The sequence below is a fragment of the Ursus arctos genome, unplaced genomic scaffold, assembly GCF_023065955.2.
Source record: "Ursus arctos isolate Adak ecotype North America unplaced genomic scaffold, UrsArc2.0 scaffold_20, whole genome shotgun sequence".
Classification (NCBI taxonomy): Eukaryota; Metazoa; Chordata; class Mammalia; order Carnivora; family Ursidae; genus Ursus; species Ursus arctos.
The window spans coordinates 23,817,884-23,845,091 of NW_026622875.1; the positions used below are offsets into that span (position 1 = coordinate 23,817,884).

Below are 27,208 nucleotides of genomic sequence, written 5' to 3' on the forward strand. Positions count from 1 at the left end.
TGATGCTGCATGGAGCAAAAATGCATCTTTCCCATCAAGCCCTGCCCAAATTACAGCTATACAAACAAAATGAATAACTGCTGTTTTGAAGCCACTGAATTTTGGAAGGTTTCATTATGGAGCAACAGTACTGAGCTGAGGCCTAAATACTAAAGAGCCAGCCATGAGGAAATCTTCATGGAGCATTTTAAGCATTGCCAGCAACAAATCCTGTGGCGCTGAGACAGGAACAAGCTTGGCACACTGAAGGAACAGACAAGACCACACGGCTGAGGGAGAGAACGGGAGATGCGTGACTGGAGACAAAGGCTGGAGCCACAGTGTGCAGAGTCTCAGGCACCATGGTAAGAAGTTAGAAATGAATCAGGAGTGCCTGGGTGGCTCAGTCAGTTAAGCAACCAACTCTTGATTTCGGCTCAGGTCATGATCTCAGGGTCATGAGATGGAGCCCCGTGTAGGGCTCCGCTCAGTGGGGAGTCTGCTTAAGATTCTCTCTCTCTCTCACTTTGCCCTTCCCCCCACAGTGTGCTCGTTCTTGAAGAAGAAGAAGAAGAAGAAGAAGAAGAAGAAGAAGAAGAAGAAGAAGAAGAAGAAGGAGAAGAGGAAGAGGAGGAGGAGGGGGAAAGGGGATGAAGAAGTTAGAAATGAATCAAAAGTTCAAAAGTTCAGTGGGAGCTGCTTTTGGAGTGATGTGAAAGGGGATTTGGCTCGTCCTTGAAAGATGGCTAGGGCTGCTGTGAGGAGGGTAGTCTGTATCAGGACAAGAGTGAGCAGGGAGACCAGTTAGCAGACACTGCAATTGCCTAAGATGAAGACGATCGCCAGTAAGTGGTGGAGAGAAGATAGATTCTGGACATATTTTGTAGAGGTGACAGGCCTTGCTGATAGAAAGGATGAGGAATGAGGGATAGCGAGCAATAAAGGCAAACTTCTAGCTTTTTCTCTCAAGCAGCCAGGTGAATAACAGTGTTACTGGCTGGATGGGGAAGGCTGGAGGAAGAGCAAGGTAGGGGTGGGGGAAACTTCCCTTTCCCTCAGGATGTCTGATTTCAATGTGGTTATTGAGAGCAGCCCATGCTGGTTAAATACTTCTCACTAAACAGTTATGGACAGGCTAGTACAGAGCTTCTGGGTCTGATGGAAGTGGAAATCCTGATAACTGCTTGTCTTTTCTTAAGAATTCCTTTCTGTTTTTTTTTTTTGTCTGCCTATATGGCTTTAAGAACCTCCATGCAGATTGTGGTGGTTATAATTGCTGTGGCAAAGATCCCAGTTGGAAGCTGAAACACACCCAAAGGAGGAAATTGAACTCAACATGCAGGGGACCCAGCCAGGCACTTTCCCCAAACCATACTCCATTAGCCAGTCTGGAAAAGAGCCCCTGGTGACCGAAACGAGGGAACCAGGCTTTAGGTGTTCACTGAAAGAATGACTAAAAAGAGTCAGGGCAAATAACAATGAATGAGCTTCTGGAAGGACTCTCAAAGCAGGCAGAAGACCTAAGCTGTTGGAAGCAGCTGCTGGATTTCCTATGGGGAGAGGGAGAAGGAGAGGAATGGGTGGCACAGGAGGAAAAGGAGAGATCCTAGGCCAGGCCACACCTCCATGACTTCCTTACCTCTCCCTTCCAGCCCCAGTTCCAGGAGCTTTCCCAATCCACTCAATTCCCTCCCTCCACAGGATGCATCACCCCCAAAGCTCAGAAAGAAAACTTCTCTCTTCACGTGGTGTTCAGCAAAGGTCATTCATCTGCCTGGACTTCTTGAAGATCACCTCACAGGATCCAGGTTAGACTGGTCAGTGGAAGGAAGCAAGGTATCCAACCAGGCTCTATATGGGGAAAGAATGGGCAATCACAATGGCAGGGACAGGGAACTCAGTGCCCGGGAGCACCTTTGCTGATTCCCACTCAGAGTTCCAATTCCATTAACTCCTCTCTCCTGTATTTTTCATGTTTGTTTCAACTTTCCCCATTGTGTCCATGAGCCCACAGTACTTGCTGCCCAAATATTACTTCTTCCCACTCTATCTCCAAAATATGGCAAGGGGTCTCAAGTTTAACCACGAATCACCAGAGAGCCAATGATAACCCATACCCGGGCATTGCTCCATGTATTCATTCAATAATTATTTATTGAGCTCCTGCCACACGTGATTATTAAGGATGCTATTACAGTGATCCATGTGAAAGATACTGGAGACTTGGACCAGTATGGAGGTAATGAGAAATGGTTGGATTGTAGATATATTTTGAAAGAAAGAGCCAACAGGATTCCCTGGTGGACAGGACATGAGGTATGAAGGAAGAAGGGAAGGATGCATGGGGTGTTTGGTTGGCTCAGTCAGTGGAGCATGTGATTCTTGATCTCAGGGTGGTGAGTTTAAGCCCCATATTGGCCATAGAGTTTACTTAAATGAAAATCTTTTCAAAAAAAGAAGGATGCTTCCAACTTTTTGGCCTCTGCCTCTGAAAGGGTGGTATTGCCATTTTCCGCAATAAGAAAGACTGCAAGACAAGTAAATTGAAAGAACTAAATCAAGAGCTTGATTTGGGGACATATTAAGATTGAGATGCTTATCTAGACAGTCCAGTGGTAATATTCAGATAGCAGTCCAGAGTTCCTGAGAAAGGTCCAGGCTGTAGGTAAAAATTTTTGAAACCTTAGCCTGCCTTTCTCTGCTAGTAAGCAAAAAGAAACATATTGGAATGAGAGGGGGCCTACAGAATTTCAACCAATAAATATCAGGAAGTATAAGATTAACCAAGATAGGGGCACCTGAGTGACTCAGTTGTTTGAGCATCTGCCTTCAGCTCGGCCATGATCCCAGGGTCCTGGGATGGAGCCCTGCGTTGGGCTCTCTGCTCAGCAGGGAGCCTGCATCTCGCTCTCCCTCTGCCTGCCATTCCCCCTGCTTGTGCTTGCTCTCTCTCTCTGTTGAATAAATAAATAAAATCTTTAAAAAAAAAAAGATTAACCAAGATATCTAGAAATGTTGAGTATATCTAGAAATATCTAAAAATTGCCTGACAGAGTTGGAGAGTGACCTCTCTCAGAGACTAAATGAGATGATATATCTAAGTATACATTACAGCTTCCAAGTTCCTTTGCAGATGGGCACCATCATTGAAAACGTCTACAGTGGGCAACCCTCTGGGGTCCTCTCCCTCTTTAGGAGCTTCGTACTCTATCATTCAATAAACTTTATCGCTCAACTAAAAAAAAAGTCTACAGTAGTCTCCTACCCCATAGAGACTAATGTGGGAATAATCTTATCCCCCTAAAATGGAAATAGACCAATGGCCTTTCTAGATCCCTCCCTCACAAGGTTAATATCACTATTAAAAACCAAATACCCTTTCTTCCCTCAATAAACTTCCTTTTTCCTCCCTTTACCTTGTCCTACCCATTTCCTATTCGCAAAAATAAAAGCTGCCATGCAAATTAATGAAAACAAATGGAGAGCAGGGGGAAGGGAGAGGGGACAGAGCAAGACCATATCTAGCAATAACCAACCTTAAATTTCTTATTATGTGTATTTTTTTTAAGATTTATTTATTTATTTGAGAGAGAGAGAAAGAGAGAGAGAGAGCATGAGCAGGAGGGGCTGAAGGAGGGGGAGAGAGAATCTCAAGCAGTCTCCCTGCTCCACACAGAACCTGTGCAGGGTTCCATCCCATGACCCTGAGATCAGGACCTGAGCCGAAACCAAGAGTCAGATGCTTAACTGACTGCCCCAGCCAATCGTCCCTGTGCGTATTGCTTTTAGTTTTTAAAAAATTTGTTGTGGGGCACCTGGATGGCTCAGTCAGAAAAGCATTCAACTCTTAATCTTGGGGTTATGAATTCAAGCCCCACATTGGGTGTAGAAATTACTAAAGAAAATCTATAATTTTTTTTTTAATTTTTAATTTGCTCTTTTGTTTTTAGATGTTTGCTGTCAGTGTAATTATTGTTCTTTTGTTAGCTGTTTGTTTTTTCTCTTTGGATGTTTGGGTAGGTTTTTTTTTCTTCCCACTTTGGGTTGATTTTTTTGTTTTTGTTTTAATAGACTTCTCTTTTTAGAGTACTCTTAGATTCATAGCAGAATGGAGTGGAAAGTACAGAAAACTCCTATTTACCTCCTATGATATAATGATTTATAAGAAATATGTATTTGGTCATATATTTCTCAAATATATTTGGTCTTCCTCCAATACCCTGAAAATGCTTCGGAGCCATAAAAGTGAAATAGGTATCTTATTATTGAAGGTGACTTTTGGACCCCGCCGAAGGGTAAGGTCTGATTGCTAGATGGACAAACCTTGGGATTAAATGGTTGGGACTTTCAGTCCCATCCCTGACCTCCAGGGAGAGGAGATGGAGATTGAATCAGCCAATGGCCAATCACTTAGTCAATCATGATTATGTAATGAAACCTTCATAAAAACCCAAGAGGACAGCTTTTTGGTCTTTTTTTCCAGAAAGCTTTCACAATTGGAGAACCAGGTGCTTCCACATGCCACTGGGCCAGGCCCCACGCTTCACAAGGACAGAAGCTCCTTTTTTAGGGAACGTGCCCTATGTATCTCTTCATCTGACTATTAATTCATATCCTATATCATATCTTTTTCTTTATCATATCCTTTAACAAATTGGAAAACATAAGCAAGTATTTCCCTGAGTTCTGTGAGCCACTTTAGCAAATTAATCCAACCTAAGGAGGAAGTTGTTGGAATTTGTGGTCTGTAGACAGTAGGTTAGAAGTACAGGTAATAGCCTGGGGCTTGTGACTCGGGTCTGAAGTGGGAGGTGGGGGGAATCTTGTAGGACTGAACCCTTAACCCGTGGAATCTGATTCTATCTCTGGGTGATAGTGTCAGAGTTGAGTTAAATTTTTGGATACCCTGCTGGTATCCAAGTATTGCCTGGTGTTTTGTTGGGGGGAACCCCTCCACGTTGTGTCTGGGAACCCTAAAAGACCCCCTGACACCTAAACACAGACTCTAACAAACATCCCATACCAGAGTGGTACATTTATTACAATCAATGAACCTATATGAACATTATTATCACTCAGAGTTCATCAGATTCACTCTTGGTATTGTACGTTATATGGATTTGGACGAATATATAATGCTATTTATCCACCATTACAGGATCATACAGAATAGTTTCACTCTCTTAAAAACCCTGTGCTCCACCTATTCATCCTTTTCTCCCCAATAATCCCTGCCAATCACTGATCTTTTTACTATCTCCATAGTTTTGTGGAATTTTCTTGCATTTTTCCAGAATGTCATACACTAGTTGGAATCACACAGTATGTTGCCTTTTCAAGATTAGTTTCTTTCACCTAGTAACATGCATTTAAATTTCTTCCATATCTTTTCATGACTTGATAGCTCATTTCTTTTTAGCTCTGAATCGTTCATGTATTGATGTACAATGTTTGTTTACCCATTTCACCTACTGCCTTCAGTCATTGGTTGTTCATCTGGGTTGCTCTCTGGATATGTGGATACTTTTTTTCTTTTTTTAGAGAGAGAGAGAGAGAGAGCAGGGAGGGGGAGTGGCAGAGGGAGAGGGAGAGAGAGAATCCCAAGCAGGCTCCACACCTAGCACAGAGTACAATGCAGGGCTCCATCTCACAACCCTGAGACCACGATCTGAGCTGAAATCAAGAGTTGGATGCTGAAACAACTGAGCCACCCAGGTGCCCCTGGATACTTTTAATATAGTCTCCCTGTCTTTGATCTTCTGTAGTTTCCCTAAAAAGAGTGTAGGGTAAATTTATTTTTATTTTTTTATTTGTTTTTATTTCTGGGATTCATTCTGATTTCTGAATCAAAGGACTCATATTTTTCATCAATTCTGGGAAATTTCTCAGGCACTTTATCTTTGAATAATATCTCTTTTCCATCTTCTCCATTCTTTTCTTCTTGAAACCAGTTGTCTGTATGTTAGACCTTTTCATTGTATCATTCCTATTTCCTAACATCTCTTTGTTTCTCTGTATTATATTTGAATAATTTCTACAGATCTAACTTCTAGTTTATTAACTTCCTCTAATTTGTTTTTTGACCTGTTCGCATAGTGTTTTAAATATTTTACGTATTCTGGGGTACCTGGGTGGTTCAGTCAGTTAAGTGTCTGCCTTCAGCTCAGGTCGTGATCCCAGGGTCCTGGGATCAAGTCCCTCATTGAGTTCCCTGCTTCACAGGGAGCCTGCTTCTCACTCTGCATCTCCCACTCTCTCTATCTCTCTCTCTCTGTCTCTCATAAATAGATAAATAAAATTAAAAAAAAAAGTCTTGGGGCGCCTGGGTGGCTCAGACAGTTAGGCATCTGCTTTCAGTTTAGGTCATGATCCCAGGGTTTTGGGATCAAGTCCCGCATCGCCTCCCTGCTTGGTGGGGAGCCTGCTTCTCCCTCTCCCGCTGCCTGCTGCTTCCCCTGCTTGTACTCTCTCTCTCTCTGTGTCAAATAAGTGAATAAAATCTTAAAAAAAAAAAGTCTTGAAATATTTTACTTATTTTGAAGGATAGTTGAGATACAATGTTATAGTTTATATTTTTTAATTGTAAAAAACATGTAACATAAAATCTACCACCCTATCCATTTTTAAGTGTACATTTCAGGAGTGAAAAGTATATTTACACTGTTGTGCAACTGATCCAGAACTTTTTCATCTTACAAAACTGAAACTCTGTACCCATGAAACAGCAACTCCCCATTTTCCCTTCCCCCTGGTAACTAACCACCATCCAACTTTCTGTTTCTATGAATTTGACTCTTTTAGATACCTCATGCAAGTGGGATCATACAGGGCACTCACCTGGCTCAGTGAGAGGAGCATGCAACGTTTGATCTCAGGGTTGTGAGTTTGAGCCCCATGTTGGGTGTAGAGATAACTAAAAAAATAAACATTTTTTTACATGGGGGAGGGGATCAGTCAGTATTTGTCTTCTTGCAACTGTCTTATTTCACATATAGTGTTCTCAAAGTTCATCCATGTTGTAGCATGTAATATTTTTTTTATCCATTCATCCATCAATGGACATTTGGATCATGTCTACATTTTAGCTATTGTAAATAATGCTGCTATAAACATAAATGTGAAAATATATCTTTGAGACCCTGCTTTCAGTTTTGGGGGGTATCCCTAGAAGTGGGAACTGCCATACTGTTTTCCACAGCACCTGTAACATTTTACATTCCCACCAATAACACATAAAGCTTCCAACTTCCCCACTTCCTGATCAACCCTTGTTATTTTCTGCATTTAGGGTTGCATGAGGTTTGTTTGGGACAGAACAAAGCACAGTTGTCCTGGATCAACAAGCATAGACTCCTCAATTTTGAAGTTCCTCATTTTTGAGGGAAGTATCCAACCACCCCACTTGTGGTTCATTGTTCATTGGCCAGCCTAAGATACCAACTTCTGAATGGGGAGTTTCATGGATGTGTGAGAATAAGGTGGGACAGGGTTTCCCCACAACTTCTAGAGATCAGTCCCCAGAGAAACTTGAAAATAGAACTCTGGAGAAAAGTGGGGCAGGAAGGGACGCCTGAGTAGCTGAGGACCACAGCTATTTCCTCAGGGTGACCACAGACTAGCAGGTCCTTTGAACAGACTTCCCTTCTCCCTTTCCCTCCAAGGACAAGAATTTCTGTGCCCTAGTTAGAGAATAGAGGTCTGCTGTGCCCATCTAGAGGATGATCCTAAGCAGAAAATAGAGTCAGCCTTTAGAAAATGATGATTTTAATTTTTGGAGAGAATGCTGGGCTGGGCCTCTGGAGTTCAGAACCCTGGGTTTCACTTCTGGCACTTTGGCTCAGAGGCTTCGTGATATTAAACAAACTTCCTCCGGGAATTCCCTTTTATGGGGAATACAACTAACTCATCTCTGGTACAATGGCTGTCACAGTTCTCCGAACACCTGTTCTGGCTCAACTGTACTTTGGTGTTTTGTGTTGCTTTGTTTTGTTTTATCATGTTTTTAGGGCAGTGGAAAATCCACCTTTATGAGAAGTCTTTGCATTACTTTGTGGTTCTTTGCACTACATCAAGCCAGGCAAAAACATGACTGTGTGACTCCCACTCAGGGAAGTATGTAGAAATGAAATGACTCTTGCTACGGTAGTGAGACTACTGGATGGGAAGAAAGGTGTACAAGGCACCAGGGTTTCTTTTTTAAAGTTAGCTCAACATAAGGGGGCACCTGACTGGCTCTGTTGATAGAACATGCAACTCTCAGTCTTGGGGTTGTGAGTTCTAGCCCCCCCATTAAGTGTAGAGATTAAAAAAAAAAAACAACTTAGGACAACATGATTATATTTCCTATTCAGTGGGAGTATTTATTTTTTTATTTTTTCTTAAGACCTTTTTGGGGCGCCTGGGTGGCACAGTTGTTAAGTGTTCGCCTTCAGCTCAGGGCGTGATCCCAGCGTTCTGGGATCGAGCCCCACATCGGGCTCTTCCGCTATGAGCCTGCTTCTCCCTCTCCCACTCCCCCTGCTTGTGTTCCCTCTCTCGCTGGCTGTCTCTCTCTGTCGAATGAATAAATAAAATCTTTAAAAAAAAATTAAAAATTAAAAAAAGACCTTTTTAATATATCATTTTTTAAAAAGTTTTATTTAGGGGTGCATGGCTGGCTCAGTCTGTGGAGCTTACCACTCTTGATCTCGAGGTTGTGAGTTTGAGCCCCATGTTGGGTGAAGAGATTACTTTTTAAAAAGTCTTAAAAAAATAAAATAAAATCTGGGGTGCCTGAGTGGCTCAGTCGTTAAGCGTCTGCCTTCGGCTCAGGGCGTGATCCCGGCGTTCTGGGATCGAGCCCCACATCGGGCTCCTCCACTAGGAGCCTGCTTCTTCCTCTCCCACTCCCCCTGCTTGTGTTCCCTCTCTCACTGGCTGTCTCTCTCTGTCAAATAAATAAATAAAATCTTTAAAAAAATAAAATAAAATCTTATAAATAAGTAAATAAATAAATAAATAAATAAATCACTCACGTTTTCATTAGAGAGTAAAATATAAAAGGCCCTCCCACCTATTCTCCACCTACAATAGTTTTTTTCTTTTTTAAAAAAGATTTTATTTATTTATTTGAGAGTGAGATAACAAGCAAAGGGGAGAGAGAGAGGTGGGTTTTCTGCTGAGCAGGGAGCCCGACATGGGGCTCAATCCCAGGGTCCTGGAATCATGTTGTGAGCTGAAGACAGATACTTAACTGATTGAGCCACCCAGGTGCCCTTCCACCTACAATAATTTATTACCCATTATTGTAGGCCAGGTTCCACAGGAAATAGACTCTAAGACAAATTCGTGTGCAGGTGGTTTATTGAGAACTATGCTCAGAAACAACTGGAAGGGATGAGAGAAGCGATAATAGGCAATATCTTGGGGAACTCTGAAGCTAGTGTGGTCCTTCAGAACTATCCCAAACTGGGGCAAAGGGAACATATGTTTTTACTGCAAAATAACCAGTCATTGGATGCAACTTGGCATTGGGACTTAAACTTGGCAAAGCAGCTATAGGCAGCTGAGTGTAATGCTTCTAAAGGCACTCTCTGCTTCAGCTGTCAGCAGGCAACCTTCCTGGCAACTGTCTACAGTGCCTTGTCCTAAAAAGCATGTGGATAACACCCCACAGTACCCAGTACAGCCCTACACTCCTTTTCCCTTCTCCAGAAACAAAAACCATGACATGTCGGTATCCCTCCAGATCTATGTTTTTAAACTCATGTACATATGTATTTTCATACACAGGTGTATATGTATAGACCTTTTCTTTTTCTAATTCAAGTGATTCATAAGATATGCTTTATTCACTTGTGTTGGAGATCTTTCCATTCCAGTACAAATAACTCTCTTTTTTGGTTAACAATGGCATAATATTCCATATTGTGGATGTCAGTTTCATCAAATGCTTTCTTTTGACATCTACTGGAGTGATCATATAGTAATCCTCAAGCTTATCTAATTCTCAAGATGTTTGAAAAAAATGCATGTACACAGCAAAGAACATTTATTTATTTATTTATTTAATAAGTAAAGTTTATGCCCAACTTGGGGCTCAAACTCACAACCTCAAGATCAAGAGTTGCATACTCTACTGACTGACCCACTCAGGCATCCCACAGCAAAGGACATTTTAAAAAATGATCAGTAATAAGGAGAGTTGCCATATCAGTTAGCAAATCACAGTAAAAGGCAATAGTAATCGATACAATATGGTATCATTCCAGGAATACAAATAGATGAATGAAATGAATAGAAAATCCAATAACAGGCTTCATGTATATATAAAAATATATTTAGTTTATTATAAATGTGCAGTGCAAGGAATTGGCCAACTGAATTTAGAAATAAAGTTACACTCTACCTCATACCTTATACAAATAGAAATTCCAGACAGACTTAAAATTGTAATATAAGGGGCACCTGGGTAGCTCAGTTGGTTAAGCATCTGCCTTCTGTTCAGGTCATGATCCCAAGGTCCTGGGATCGAGTCCTGGGGCCGGGTTCTCTGCTCAGCAGGAAGCCTGCTTCTCCCTCTCTCTCTGCCTGTTGCTCCCCCTGCTTGTGCCCACTCTCTCTCTCTGTCAAATAAATAAATAAAACCTTTAAAAAATTTTAAAAATAAAGTCTTTGTCTCATTACTACATTTAAAAGAATTGTAATATAAAAAGGCCATAGAACTATTAGAGGAAAATATGAAAATATTACCATAAACTCAATTTATTAATGGAAACTTTTTGAAAGCATGAAATGAAACCCAGAAACCATGAAGGAAATATTTGAGTTTTTATTGCATAAAATTCAAAAACTTCTATGGAACTAAACACTCACATAAAACAAAAAACAGTATTATAAGACAAATGATAAATTAGGAAAATATATTTGAGATGTGTACAATCAGGGCACCTGGGTGGCTCAGTTAAACGTTGGACTCTTGATTCAGCTCAGGTCATGAGTCATGAGATGTAGCTTGGTCAGCTCTGAGCTGGGTATGGAGTCTGCCTGAGATCCTCTCCCCTCCCTCCCCCTACCCCTCCCCAACCTTGTTCAAACGTGATCTCGCTCTAAAAAAGAAAAAAAAAGAAGTGCATATAATCATCCAAACCACTAATAAGATATATAATAAAGAAGAGACAGTGACAAATCATAAGAAATAATAAAGATGTAATTTATAGAAGAGATTAAACATCCAATACAGATATAAAAAGTTACTCAACCTTACTAGTAATCACAAAAATGTGAATTAAAACAACAAAATACAGGGGCGCCTGCGTGGCTCAGTTGTTAAGCATCTGCCTTCGGCTCAGGGCGTGATCCCGGCGTTCTGGGATTGAGCCCCGCATCAGGCTCCTCGCTGGGAGCCTGCTTCTTCCTCTCCCACTCCCCCTGCTTGTGTTCCCTCTCTGGCTGGCTGTCTCTCTGTCTGTCAAATAAATAAATAAAATCTTTTTTAAAAAATAACAAAATACAGAGGTGGGAAGAGAGAATTATCAAGAATTTAAATATCAGGGGTGCCTGGCTGGCTCAATCAGAAGAGCATTTGACTCTTGATCTTGGGGTTATGAGTTCCAGCCCCACACTGGGTATAGAGATTACTTAAAAATAAACAAATAAACTTGAAAAAATAGATATGTATACAGGGAAATGCATCCAATAATCTTGAATGCAGTATAGTTTGTAATTGCAAAAGATTTGAAATGACCTAAATATCAATTGATGAGAACATTTAGCCAAATACAATACATTCATGGTATAAAATACAAAACAGGAATTTATTTTTTTAATTATTTTTAAATATTTTGTTTATTTGAGAGAGAGAGAGAGCACGAGTGGGGGCGGGAGAGGGAGGCAGAGGGAGAGGGAGGAGAGGGAGCCAGACGGGACTCCATCCCAGGACCCTGGGATCCTGACCTGAGCTGAAGGCAGACGCTTAACCAACTGAGCCACCCAGGCGCCCTATTTTTTTTATTTTTTTAAAGAATTATTTATTTGAGGGGGGAGGGGCAGAGGGAGAGGGAGGGACAGAGAGAATCTCAAGCAGACTCCCCGCTGAGCACCAAGCCCATTGCTCAATCTCACAACCCTGAGATCATGACCTGAGCCAAAGAAGTCACGACGCCTAACCAACTGAGCCACCCCTAAACAGCAGTTTAAAAGAATGAGATAGAGCTGACACTGAAAAGTCTCCTCAATACATGCACAGTATTGATGTAGTTTTGGAGTGTTGCTGAGATTCGGAACCCACACCAAGAAAGAATTCTTGAGACATCTTCAGTGGAAAAAAGTGGTTTTATTAAAGCATGGGGACAGGACCCGTGGGCAGAAAGAGGGGGGTCATGACGTGTGGCCGAATGTATACTTTCAAGTTGGGCGGGAGTTGGGGACAGCACAAGCCTCCAAGGTATTTTGGAAACAAGGTTTCCAGGACCTTGAGGGGCTAGCTATTGTTAGGGAAAGGTCATTTATTACTGTCTAGTAAAAACTCAATCATGAGACTCTTCGGATGTCTATCGGTGGGTCATATGCTTGGGGGATGATTGCCAGCATATATCTTGGGGGGTAGAGATAAAAGAAGTTTCCAAAGGAATTTTTATACATTAAAGTAGACTTACAGGATCCTGGGGGCCAGGCTAAGATTGCCTTTTGCCCTCAGCAAAGTGTTAACATTGAGGCAGCTGGGTTCCTGGAGGAATGTCACTCTGCCTGTTTTAAGGAATCATCAGTGAGCTATAGGTAGTGAGGAAATTTAATTTTTCTTTTGACTTTGTTTCCCACATCAGTATTAAGGAAAAAAAACCCGATCATCTGTTTAAATATACATATCCTTATTTAAACATATATACACATGCATGTAGACACATAAAATAAACTCTTATCAGTGGCTATAAACTTGGGAGGGCACTGGAAATGATCCTTGGGTAAAGTGGCACTTCCACTTCTCATATGAATTGTTCTGTGTGATTTGAAATTATTACAATGAGCCTACATTATTTTTGTGATTTAAAACACAATTTCAAAAAGGAAAAGGCAATACTGACTGATAGCATAGTACAACAGAATATAAAAAACCAGCTGTCATTCCATCATTTAAAAAAAAATCTTTTTGCATGGTGTACTGGGTGTTATATGCAAGTAATGAATCATGGAACATTACATCAAAAACTAAGGATATACTGTATGGTGACTAACATAACATAATAAAAAATTATTATTAAAAAAAAACTAAAAAAAATCTTTTTAAATTTTTTAAAGTAAACTCTACCCCCAAAGTGGGGCTCAAACTCATGATTCTGAGATCAAGAGTCCCATGCTCTATGGACTGGGCCAGCCAGGCACCCCTGTAATCCCATCATTAAGAGAAAATTTGTTGACATTTCTTTTTAAGATTTTATTTATTTTATTAAAGATCTTATTTATTTATTTGCCAGAGAGAGAGAGCACAAGCAGGGGGAGCGGCAGGCAGAGGGAGAGGGAGAAGCAGGCTCCCCGCTGAGCAGGGAGCCTGATGCGGAACTTGATTCCAGGACTCTGCGACCATGACCTGAGCCCACGGCAGACCCTTACCCGACTGAGCCACCCAGGCGTCCCTAAAATTTTATTTTTAAGTTATCTCTTCACCCAATGTGGGGCTCGAACTTGCAACCCCGAGATCAAGAGTCACATGCTCCACCGACAGAGCCAGCCAGGTGCCCCAAAACTGTCAACATTTTAATATAAATCTTTTTAGGTCCTTTTCTTTGTATAACTAATTTTTTAACCTAGTTGAGATACAGACTGAACAGTATTGAAATTCTATTTATCTTTCTTTCTTCACTTTAATTTTCCCTAGAAGTTATCGAGTGTGGAATTCTCCCTCTTCCATTAAAGTTACTATTTTCATTCAAGTTCTGCTTCTGGGTGAACAGTCAAAGCCACTTGCTCAGGAAGGACTCTCCCCTGCTGATCGCTAAGCCAGAAACTCCAGATCCTAGCCCCGAGGCCCAGGAATGGCTTAGCCACTACCACGGGTGCGATGAGCTTTAGGCTACTTCCGGGGGTCAGCTGGTAAGCTAAAGGTACACTGAGGTGTAGGGCTGAGGGCTGCGGGATCAGACTAGGATGCTGAGGAGCCCCTTCTTGGAAAGAACTGCTCAAACACAATAAAGGAAGTATAGCCAAGGTGAGGCTCCACACAGACTGAACTTTGCTCCCTCGGCTGGGTTGCAGGGCATGAGTTGGAAAGAGGGAATTTCTGTTAAGGTGCTTTCTGCAGTGGGAGACTTGACACTTGAGCCTAGTTCAATAGGGACAGTATTTACCTAGACATCAAGAGTAAATCCACACTTGCAGTTTACAGAGGACCCTTGAACAAGGCTCCTATTAGATTTAAACAACGACCAGCAGGAGCAGGCCAAGCATGGGTGTGGGTCTTGCCAGGAAACTGCTCAGGGCATCCTTCGGGCCCCAGCTGCACCTGCGAAGAACTTCAGGGAGAAGCAGCAGCATGTGGGTGAGCTGGGCCTGGCATTATGGGGGGTGGGAAGCAGACCACCAGTTGCATTAGCATTTGAATATAATCTACTTGTAACTGGGCACAGGATGGGATAAGAATCTATGGGTAAGTTTATAATCAGAGGAAATAAACATTTAATATCCGAGAGTCAAGGAGGAGGTAAAAGAACTGATTACAGAACGGAAAAGGAAAGTTACCAAGATTGTGAAGTGTTTTAAAATCTCTTTCCAGTAACCATTTTGCAATATATACATATCAGATAATTATGTTGTACACTTTATTTTTCTTAGGTTTATCTTTAAATGAATACAATATTATATATCAATTATATCCCCATAAAACTTGGAAAAATTGTAAATGCAATCCCTTTCCATAAAGTAAAATGATCCTCTGCTCTCCCAATCTAGACCCTAAAAGATTTTAGCAGTTCCTTTAGTAAACATACTTGCTGATTTGTAAATGAACACTAGTGCAGTAAGGTTGTCTTTGGCATGGCCAAGGTCTTCAGGATTCAGTTCTGTACCTACCACCTTCTTATTTCCCCATTTTTCTACCACAGGGAGTAGCTTCATAAATGTGGTCGATGGCAAAGCTGTTGAGTATCTGTTGTCACTTCTGATAATTCTCCCCCAAGGAGTGGGGAAAAGGCACAGATAATCCAAAAATAATCGACCCCATGAATATACACCTATAATTTTGGGGGGTAAGCTCTATGCCCAATGTAGGGCTCAAGAGTGGCACACTAGCCAGGTGCCCTCCACGAATATATTTGATTTTGAAGTATATTGTGATAATTTTATGATAAATTAGCCTTTTTTAAAAAAGATTTTATTCGTTCATTTGAGAGAGAGAAAGAGCATGAGCAGGGGGAGGTGTAGAGAGAGAAGCAGAAGCCCCCCTGAGCAGGGAGCCTGACTCAGAGCCGAATCCTGGATCCCGAGATTATGACCTGAGCCAAAGGCAGATGCTTAACCGACTGAGCTACCCAGGCATCCCTAATTTGGCCTTTATTAGTAGTCTCCCCGCATGAATTAATTAGTTAATGCAGGAATCTGTCTTCTCACTACAGAAGCTGTAAGTGTCCCTAGAAGATCCTTCCAGTAGAAGCTTCCTCTCACTGCCTGCATGGTGCGTGTGACATAAAGTCTGCCAATCAAATGCTCTCTTTTAGGGCTTTGACATTTTGATCAAACTGAGATGAGGGGTATGGCCTTTGATCTCAGTGGGCTAAGAAATGGGGTAGAGCTCTAAAGACCAAAGGGAACTTATTGTCCATATGGTAGATTCAAAATGGGATACTGTGATCCTGCGTTACATTATTCTTTTAACAAACATTTACTGAGCAAGCACTGTGTCCCAGGCACTGTATGAAATGCTTGCACATATTCATTTAACAGATGAGGACAAATTCAGAAACCTTCAAGAAATTTGCTCAGGGTCACGCAGTCAGACTAAAAGAGCTAGGCTTTGGGGAGCCTGCCTGGCTCAGTTGGAAGAACGAGCAACTCTTGATCTCAGGATTGTGAATTCAAGCCCCACGCTGGGTGTAGACATTACTTTAAAAATAAATAAATAAGCAAACAAACCTTAAAATAAAATAAAAATAAAAATAAAATAAAAGGCTTCAAGCCCCTTTGTCCAGACGCCAGTTCTGGCGCTTTATTGACTGCTCCCCAGTTGACTCCAAGTCTTGCCCACATCCAATTTTAGGGGTGAATTGAAAGAAAAGAAAACATTATTTTTAAACAGATGAAGTCGACTTAAAAAGTAAAACTAACTTTGTTTCAACAAAGTGAGCACGAAACTTATTTATAGTCCCTGAGAACAGATCACTGGTGAGGGCAGAGCCTGGAAGGGAAGATTTCTTAGGAGAATATGGATGAGGACAAACACATACCAACCCACACAGAACAGAATTCTCCCTAAATCAGAGGGCATGAAATTCAAATAGCCAACAGAAAGCTGATGGATGAGGTGTTTGGAATGGATAAAGTTAACAGTCCGACTCTTGGCTGCAGGTGAAAGAAACCCAACTCAACTAGCTTAGACAACCACAGAAAGAGCCTTAAGGGCAAGTGCAACTAACACTGGCTCTCTCTCTTCCTCTTCTTCTTTCTCTTGTCTGCACATCTCTCCACATGTCAACTCCACTCTCCCTCAGACAAGTTCCTACAAGTGAATTCAAGAATAGCTGTTGGCAGTTTCCAGACCGCTTCTCCCAACTACCCCACCCAAGAACTCCACTCCTTCTCTTACTGCCAATTCAAACATCCTGGTGCAGGACAGGGGGCTTAGAGAGGGGGGAGGGAGAGGCAGCCAGTGGCTTTGATTATCCAGAAGAAATGGGAAGATGTGAGCAGGGAATTAAATAATTTAATGTCCTCCACATGGAAGTCTAATTTTCATTGGTCTCTGTTCTTTCTCGTTACAATTGCATCATTGTTTCCACAAATTCAGGAACAATATGGATAAAACAGGAGGTTAATGAGCTTAACTGTATCTTTCATGTATATTAACAGCATCATTATTTTCCTTTATGGGTATATTCTATTGATTAGCTTTAATGCTTATTAGTTCTTGATGGACTGTGACACACGGAAATTTTGAGTATGCTGATCATGTCTGATAACCACCATAGATATTTTGGTACATTTTTTTCTTTTTACATGGACTCATCTTCTATTTCTGTTATGTTAACAAGAGTAATTCCAAAGACTTAAATATAACATTTCAGAATTGATTAAGCATTGTGTACCCTACTAGACAGATTCAAATCAACGTTTGCTTGCAAAAGAATTCACCAGAGCCCTAGATTTACGTTGTTTTTCTCACTTAGCATAGAAAAAAAAAAGGAGGGGAGCCTAAACTGGGGTAGAGGGCCTGGATTGACTCCCCGCCTTATCACACACCCTGTGACCTTGGGCAGGTCCTTTAGTCATTTAAGTTTCCGTGTCATTCTCTCTGAAGTGGATAATATTTCCTATTTAGCAGGGGTTTTAGGAGGAGTAGAGATAACAGATGCCTAGCAGAAGGTATGGGAGGCTTAATAAATGGTGCTTATTGATTTTGGTCAAACCCACATCCTGCAGATGCCCTGAGAAATCCTTATCCCAGGTTGGGAGGACTCAGCCATGCTCCATACACATTTGCCTGCCCAAGTTACACAGAAAACAATTCCCAGTTTATAGGGATCTTTCTTCTCTGAGTCCCAATTGCCCCACACAGCTCAAGCTCATGGTTCATTTGATCTTCCTATTACTCTACCATGGGCCGTATCTGACATGGTTAACTCAGACCATGAACTCCCACATTGTTCACATGTTTCACCATCAGTTGCCAAACTGACCTCATTTCCTGCCAAGCTAACTTCATTTCCGTTTTTGATAGGGTTACTAAACTGGATGGGTTCCGAGAATACTGCTGACACAGTATATCTGTATTCTGCAAAGGGGATGATAAGGTCCCGTGGTCTCTCTGTGGCCAGGATGGCCAAAAAAAGTAATAGACAGGGTAGATAGCAGAAGTTGTAACTGCTATGAAGCACATTCACTCATTCACAGAGCAAATAGTTATTGAGGGCCTGTGTGGGACACTGAATAAGGCTCTATGGACAGAAGAGAACAAAACAGACAAGACTTTCAGAGCTTACATTCTAGTGGTGGGGAAAGAGACAATGAACACACAGATCATAGGGAAATTTCTAAAGCTGATAAGTGTTACCAAGAGAATAGCATGACTTGGGGCAGAAGAGGGGTGCTCCTTTAGGTATAGTATTTAGTGATCTAAAGACTGAAGAGTAGGGGTACCTGGCTGGCTCAGTCAGTGGGGCATGCAACTTCTGACTTGGGGGTCATAAGTTCAAGCCCCATCTTTGATGTAGAGCTTACTTAAAAAAAAAGATGAAGAATGAAGAGCCAGCTGTCTGAACTTCTGGAGCTATTACACTCTAGGCAGAAGGAACAGCAAATGCAAACCCCTTTTAGAGAATGTGTTTTGTATATTTAAGGTATAGGAAAGAAAAGCAGGTCCTGGAAGCTCAAATGAAGTGAGAAAGGCATAGATGGGCAAGGAGTGGACCCTCTTGTGAAGAGCCCCCCAGATGATGTTCCCCACGGGAATTTCACATAACCCCAGCTATTGATCCTGTCAACCCTCCACTAGGCAGAAGCAGGACCTGGGGCAACCTGATTCCCTCCCTACCACCATTACCTTAGACTACAAAAAGTTCCATCTACCTACCTGTGTTCTGTGCACAAATAATTTCCTTTGTGTTCCATGATTTGGAAGGTTGGGAAACACCAAAGTAAGTTTTTGTAAATCATGTTAAACATTTTACATATTAACTCGTTGAGTTAATATGTAAACTATAGTTTCAAGGTACAACATTAGAACCATTTCCTAAATACACAGAAAGACATGCACTTCAAAATAAGGAGGAACATTAAAAATTAGCAGAACCATCCAATGATGGAATACGTTGGCTCAAAAAAATTGTCTGGTTGGAGGAAGAAAATATACATATTAGATAGGAAGACTCAATATTATAAAGATGTCAATCCACAATAAATTAATCTATATATTTAACATAACCAGGATTAAAATATGAATTTTTTTGAGGGCACCTGAGTGGCTCAGTTGGTTGAGTGTCCAACTCTTGATTTTGGCTCAGGTTCTGATCTCAGAGTTGTGAGATCAAGCCTCATATCTGGATCCCCACTCAACAGGGAGTCTACTTGGGATTCTCTCTCTCCTCTCCCTCTGTCCCTCCCCCCACCCACTCTCTCTTTCTCTCTCAGATAAATAAATCTTTAAAAAATAAATAAAATAAAGATAGTATTCTGGGAGTGGGGCTCCTGGTTGGTCCAGTCCGTAGAGCATGCGACTCTTGAATCTCAGGGTGGTGAGCAAAAAAAAAAGTATTCTAAATCAGTTGGGAAAAAATGGATTATTCAATAAAAGGTTTGGGAAAACTGAAGAGCAACCTTGAAAAAAATAAAATTGGATCACTGCCTTGTACTTTATAGCAAAATAAATTCTAGATGGAGGAAAGGCTGAAATGTGAAAAGTGAAAGAAAAAAAAGTACCAGAAGAAAACACCACAGAATTTTTGTATATATATAATCTTGCTGTGGACAAGCCTTCCTCAGAATGATAAAACAGACACTCAAATAAATAAAAGAAGAAGCTCTAGAAGAAAATACTAATAAACACCAGGTTTTTTACCCCAGCTTTATTAAACTATGATTGAAAATCGAAATTGTATATATACCATGTGATAGTTTGATATACATTGTGAAATGATTACCACAATCAAGCCAATTAACATATTCATCACATCATCTTATTACCCTTTTTTAGGTAGTGGTGAGGACCCTTGAGATCTACTCTCAGCAAATTTCAAGGATACAATATATTATTATGAACTCTAGTCACCATGGTATACATTAGGTCTCCAGAACTTACCTTATAGCTGAAAATTTGTACCCTTTGACCAACATCACCCCATTTTTCCCACTCTCAGCCTCTAGTAATTACCATTCTTTAAGAAAAAAAAAAAGATTTTAGGGGCACCTGGGTGGCTCAGTCATTTAAACTTCTGCCTTCAGCTCAGATCATGATCCCAGAGTCCTATGACCCAGCCCTGTGTCAGGCTCCCTGCTCCATGGGGAGCCTGCTTCTCCCTCTCCCTCTGCCTGCCACTCCCCCTGCTTGTGCTCTCTCTCTCTCTCTGTCAAATAAATAAATAAGATGTCTTAAAAAGTAAATAAATAAAAATTTTAAAAATTTTTAAAGATTTTATTTTATTTTAAAGATTTATTTATTTATTTTAGAGAGAGCGAGAGCACCAATGGGAGAGGCAGAGGCAGAGGGAGAATCTCAAGGAGACTACACTGAGTGCGGAGCCTGATGCAGGGGTTGATCTCAAAAGCCTGAGATCATGGGGCACCTGGGTGGCACAGTGGTTAAGCGTCTGCCTTCGGCTCAGGGCGTGATCCCAGCGTTCTGGGATCGAGCCCCACATCAGGCTCCTCCGCTATGAGCCTGCTTCTTCCTCTCCCACTCCCCCTGCTTGTGTTCCTGCTCACGCTGGCTGTCTCTATCTCTGTCAAATAAATAAATAAAATCTTTAAAAAAAAAAAAACAAAAAAACCCTGAGATCATGACCCCAGCTGAAACCAAGAATCCGACGCTTAACTTACTGTGCCACCCAGGCACCCCAAAGATTTTATTTTTTTTTTTAAGTAATCTCTACACCCATCCTGGAACTTGAACCCACAACCCTGAGATCAAGAGTAACATGCTCCACTGACTGAGCCAGGCAGGCACTCCTCACCATTCTTACCTCTGTTACTATGTGCTCTACTTTTACAGATTCCATATATAGGTAATATCATGTTGTATTTATCTTTTTGTGTTAAATTAAGCTAACTAAAAACATATACATTATAGAGGGGCGCCTGGGTGGTGCAGTCGTTAAGCGTCTGCCTTCGGCTCAGGGCGTGATCCCGGCGTTGTGGGATCGAGCCCCACATCAGGCTCCTCCGCTGGGAGCCTGCTTCTTCCTCTCCCACTCCCCCTGCTTGTGTTCCCTCTCTCGCTGGCTGTCTGTTAAATAAATAAAATCTTTAAAAAAAAATAATAAAAACATATACATTATAGAGACACCTGGGTGGTTTGGTTAGGTGTCCAACTCTTGATCTCTGCTCAGATCTTGATTTTATATATATATATTTAAAGTCTAAATATTGACAAGAAAAGCAACAAAAAGAAAAAAATGCATAGGTAAAGGATATAAACAGACTACACACAGAAAAATAAATACAAATGGCCCTCATATATATGAAAGGATGCACTACTTCATTCATAATAAAAAAAGTACAAATGAAAACAGCTGGGGTAACAATTTTTGATCTAGCAAATTGGCAGAATTTTTTTAAAAAGTCATTAATATCTGGGACACCCAGGTGGCTCAGTCGGTTAAGCATCCAATTCTTGATTTTGGCTCAGGTCATGAGCTCAGGGTCCTGGGATGGAGCCCCACATCAGACTCTTCTCTCAGTGCAGAGTCTGCTTGTCCCTCTCCCTCTGCTCCTGTTACCCACTACCCTTCTTGTGGGTGCACATGCACTCTCTCTCTCTCTCTCCTTAAAATAAATACATAAAACCCTTTTAATATAAATAAATAAACAAACATAAATAAATAAATGTCATTAATATCTTGGTAACTGCATGGGGAAAAATATGCTCATAATTGAAGAAAGGAATGCAAGTTAATACAGCCTTTACTGAGAATAACTGACAGTGTCTCTCAAAATCACAAATGCATCTGCCCTTTGATCCAAAAGTTCTGCTTTTAGGTATTTATCTTACAATTTGCCTACATACATGAAAAAAGGGGTATAGTCAAAGTTATTCATTGCAGCCTTGTTTGCAATAACAAAAGATTGGAAACACCAAAATATTCATAAATTGGTAGATTTAATAAATTATGACATATCTGTACAAAGAAATGCTATGCACCTGTTCAAAAGAATAAAACACCTCCAAGTAATGATATGGTATAATGTCTAAGATATGTTATTACAGGGAAAATATTGTATATTGTATGTTAACACTTACGTTTATTTTTTTTTTTAAGATTTTATTTATTTATTTGAGAGAGAAAGTGAGAGAGCAGCAGAGGGAGAGAGAGAAGCAGGCTCCCTGCCCGATGTGGGATTTGATCCCAGGACCCTGGGATCATGACCTGAGCTGAAGGCAGACGCTTAACCAGCTGAGCCACCCAGGCACCCCAACACTGATGTTTAAAAAAAGAATATTAAGGGGCACTTGGCTGTATTTGTCGGCAGAGCATATGACTTGATCTCAGAGTTGTGAGTTCAAGCCCCACATTGGGTATAGAGCTTACTTTAAAAAAAATATTTAACATGTGCATGTATCTCTGGAAGGCTATGCTTACCAATGGTTGCCTCTGGGGAGGAGAAGTGAGGGGCCGGAAGCAGAGGGACGGGGATAGAAGAAGAGAGACTTTCTCTTCATTGTATATTCTTTCTTTTTTCCTTCGGTGCCCACAGCTCTTGGTCAGGTTCTTGGTCACACCACTTTCCACTTCGAACAATGAAGAGCGAGAACAGAGGAAGAGTGGTAGGCAGCAAAGCAAAGTTTATTGAGCGACAGTAAAGTGATAGTACAAAGCTCCCGAAGAGGGAGGGGACCCAAGAGAGTTACCCTCTTCATTGTAATTCTTTTATACCATTTGATTTTTATATGGTACAGATGTTCTCTAATTTTTTTAGATGTTATCTAATTTAAAAAATAGATTACGATCGGATGTATGGGGTGAAAATACTTATCTATGTGTTAGTACACATATAGAAATATAGCCATCCTTACCGTTCTGTAACAGTCCTTACCAGAAGGTGGGAAGATGGGAGATTCCAGGTGAAGATCAGCTTCTTACTTTTATACTCTGCCATATTGTTTCAATGTGTTACATTAAGCACATATTACTTTTCCAATTTAAAGACACATTAATAATAATAATTAAAAAATAAAAATAAAATAAAACAAATTAATAGCCCGTTCTTCACCAGAGAAGTGTTGGTACAAAGCTGAAAAGACCATGTGCAGTGTACTTTGTAGGGAGAGTTCCACCTTGGTAGGGAATTTCAGACCGGATGGCAGCCTTCAGTAAAAAGCATTCGTAAGTTCTATGATCTATAACTCTGGCTGGACTTGCCTCATGACACCAGCTGGATAATAAACTTCTTAAGGACAGGGAGTCTGAATTTTGCTTTAAAAAAAAAAAATTCCCCTCAACCTTTAAAAGCACAAAGGTGCATACACTTGCCAAAAACAGAATGCAGGGACATCTGTTTTTTTCAGAGCTGACATGGTGCAGAATCAGTGCCCGGAGCTGTAGGTCACATACTGTTGTTCTAACCTTTCCTATCACAAAGAGAAATGTAATACCATTTTCCTGGGAAAGAAGGTTCAGTCAGCACATTTTGGTTTCGGAGTGGTAAAACAAGAGTTTATTTGTCCAAAGTTAATGGACCAGGCAGTGCCCTGCCAGGATCTCAATTTACACACCACCACCAACTGCAGGTCTGGAGCCTAGGACCTTTCCCTGGGCACCCACTTAGGTCTCAAATTAGTTATCACTGATCCCACTGGCAAAAACCTTGACCTTAATAAATGTGTAGCGAATGAATGAATGAATAATGAATAAATACACGCCCAAATGAATAGACAAGTTATTGGATAAACAGATGCATAAATTCATTAATGAATGAATGAATGAGACCCTTTCTCGTAGGGCAGACAGACATGCTATGGGTCAAGGACACTGATCCTGCCCTTACTGACTTAGAAAGTAGAAATAGGGGGGCGCCTGGGTGGCACAGCGGTTAAGTGTCTGCCTTCGGCTCAGGGCGTGATCCCGGCGTTATGGGATCGAGCCCCACATCAGGCTCCTCCGCTATGAGCCTGCTTCTTCCTCTCTCACTCCCCTTGCTTGTGTTCCCTCTCTCGCTGGCTGTCTCTATCTCTGTCAAATAAATAAATAAAATCTTAAAAAAAAAGAAAAAAAAGAAAAAAGAAAGTAGAAATAGGGGCGCCTGGGTGGCTCAGCTGGTTAAGCGTCCAACTCTTGATTCTGGCTTAGGTCAAGATATCAGGGTTGTGGCATAGAGCCCCCCCCACCATGGGGCTCTTCACTCAGCGTGGAGTCTGCTTGTACCTCTCCCTCTGCTCTTCCCCCTGCTTGCTCATTCTCTCTCTCTCTCTCAAATAAATAAATAAATAAATAAAATATTTTTTTAAAAAAGGAAAGTAGAAATAGACACAAAGAGGGGCGCCTGGGTTAGTTAAACAGTTCAGTTGGTTAAACATCTGCCTTTGGCTCAGGTCATGATCCCGGGGTCCTGGGATCGAGTCCCAGCCCAGCATCGGGCTCCCTGCTCCGAGGGGAGTCTGCCTCTCCCTCTCCCTCTGCCTGCCGCTCCCCCGTGCTTGTGCTCTCTCTCTCTCTCTCTCTCAAATTAATGCATAAAATCTTAAAAAAAGAAAAAGAAAGAAAGAAAGAAATAGACACAAGGGCCCAAGACTGATGTTCTTCTCACCAAAAGGGGCCCCGCCTCCTGGTCAGTGTCAAGAGTGCTCAACCAAGCAGAGCACATAGCACAGGGTCAGAACCACACATTCCCGGATGGGCCCCTGCCAAGGAACCTTTTATCCCTCTTCAGGGCCAAGATACAGCTGCTACTCAAAAAAATACCTACCTAAGTTCCCTAATTAAAAGTATTTGGTTTCCTCTGTGTTTAGCCCTTTATAATTCCAGGTTTATTTTATTCCTGATTTTTTTTCCACAACAGGAAACATATATCAAAGTGTGATCCTACCCGTGTCTGTGTGTGCATGTGCCACGTAATATCTCTTCCCCCCCACACACACCGTAGAGCAACAGAAAACAGCAATTACAGCTCAAAAGCTAAAGTGCAAAAGATTGAAGTAGGTCAAGATGAAAGGCTGCAGGGGTGCCTGGCTGGCTCAGTCAGTAGAGCTTGCAACTCTTGATCTGGGGTCTAGAGTTCAAGCCCCACATTGGGTGTAGAGCTTACTTTTTAAAAAGGTGGGGGGTGCCTGGGTGGTTCAGTCCTTTAAGCCTCTGACTCTTGATTTCAGATGAGGTCATGATCCCAGGATCCTGGGATCAAGTCCCACATTGGGCTCTCTGCCCAGCAGGGAGTCTGCTTCTCCCTTTCCATCTGTGCTCTTTCCCTCTCTCTCTCAAATAAATAAATAAATAAATAAAATCTTTAAAAAAAAACAAATAAAGGTTCCCTTTATTTGTTTAAGCCATTTTTTAAAAGTAATGTCTACCCCCACTGTGGGGCTCAGACTCATGACCCAGAGATCAAAAGTTGGATGTTCTACTCACTGAACCGGCCAGGTGCCCCCCCCCAAACATTTTTAAACAGACCCAAAATAGCAAAACCCCCCCCCACTTCTCTTGAGGATCTAATCTCCCTTCCCGACTTTCTCTCCATAGTGCATATTACCTATTCACGTTTGTCTGAATTTCTCCTGAAAAAAATCTAAGTAAACAGGTGTCCTTAGCATTCATGAATAATTCCTTATACATAGTGGTTACTCAATAAATATCTGTTTAATGACTTATTCTTTTTTAAAGAACAAGAAATGTATTTAAATGAGGTGCTTGACTGGAAGGGAGAACTATCTAGGTTTCATTTGTTTTAGAGTAACTTATTCCTGCTTAAAGACAAAGCTCCCGGTGGCTTGGTACCTCAGTCGGTTAGCGTCTGCCTTTGGCTCAGGCCATGATCCCGGTGTTCTGGGATGGAGCCCCACGTCTGGCTCCCTGCTCCGCGGGATCCTGCTTCTCCCTCTCCCTCTGCCTGCCGCTCCCCCTGCTTGGGCGCGGGCATGTGCGCTCGCACTCTCTGTTTCTCTGTCAAATAAATAAATAAATAAATAATCTTAAATTAAAAAAAAAAAAGTGCACTACGTGTAACAGCTATGCACAAAAAAGTTATAAAATTGTCCTTGCTGGAAGCAATCTCATCTCCTAAAGCTCTTTTCTTTTGGCTGCTATGATTCAGTGACCCCCTTACACTTGGCTTTCTATGATGTGTGCGTTTGCCTCACCTCTTTGACGATGTTTTAATCACTTTTGTATCTCCCTAGCTGCTCAATAAATATTTTAACAAATCAAAAAAAAAAAAACTGTCCTTGGTTTTACAATGATAAATTAAAAACATTAAAATTCTCCAACTGAAGAAGGAATGCAAGGATTTTATGTTGTCCTTTTTTTTTGTTAAACAATGAGAGCAAAATACCTTACTGGAATATAAAGATCAGAGCTGTATGAGCATGCCATTAATGGAGAAAGGGGATATATTCATAGAACTAGTATTTTCCCCATCCCATCTCCATTTGATGTCCATCAAAACATACCATTGGCCATTTAGTTTTTTAAAAATGTAATGTGCTTGTACATATCCACAATTACTTTATATACAATAAAGGAATGCAGAAAGGGGAAAATGAGAGAATGGAGAAAACTATACAGTATTAGTCCGGATGTGATGGAACCAAATTTTGGTTTTCTCATTGAGAATGTCTTCTTGGTCTGGAGGAACAGAGTTCCGGAGTAAAGTAGCAGGTCCCCCCCCCCCCTTTTTTTTAAAGATTTTATTTTTAAGTAATCTCTACACTCAACATAGGGTTGGGGCTCAAACTCACAACCCTGAGATGAAGAGTCACATGCTCCATTGACTGAGCCAGCCAGGCCCCTCAGGTTCCCTTTGTAGTACACACCCTCCCATCTGCTGCTGGAACACATCTATTGTGTCTTCATGACCCATTTCCAAATGTGCAGGTGTGTCTGCTTCATTGATTGGCTGCCCTTCAAATCAGAATCTGATCTTCCTCACTGACAAATGCCACCGCTCACAATAGGCTCTCGTGAGTTATACTAAGAGGTATATACCTCTTAATCTTACATTGCACCCAGAACCATCCTGCCCACGACCTTCAAATTAATATGATCATTGTTCTCGCCCTTGACTCCTTCCTTAGGCCTTGGGCTGGCCATGGAAAGTGCCGGAGTCTCCTCAGGGGCTGCTTCACAAAAGAGGTACCAGGTCTGCACAAAGGAGCACACGAGTAGCACCAGGAGCGGCAGAAGGA

At 41.4% G+C, this 27,208-nt stretch overlaps 1 pseudogene; it reads right to left on the reverse strand.

The window, feature by feature from the left end:
- Window positions 1-1,499: 1,499 nt before the first annotated feature.
- On the reverse strand, window positions 1,500-27,113 carry LOC113253992 (small ubiquitin-related modifier 2-A-like; annotated as a pseudogene).
- Window positions 27,114-27,208: the final 95 nt, after the last annotated feature.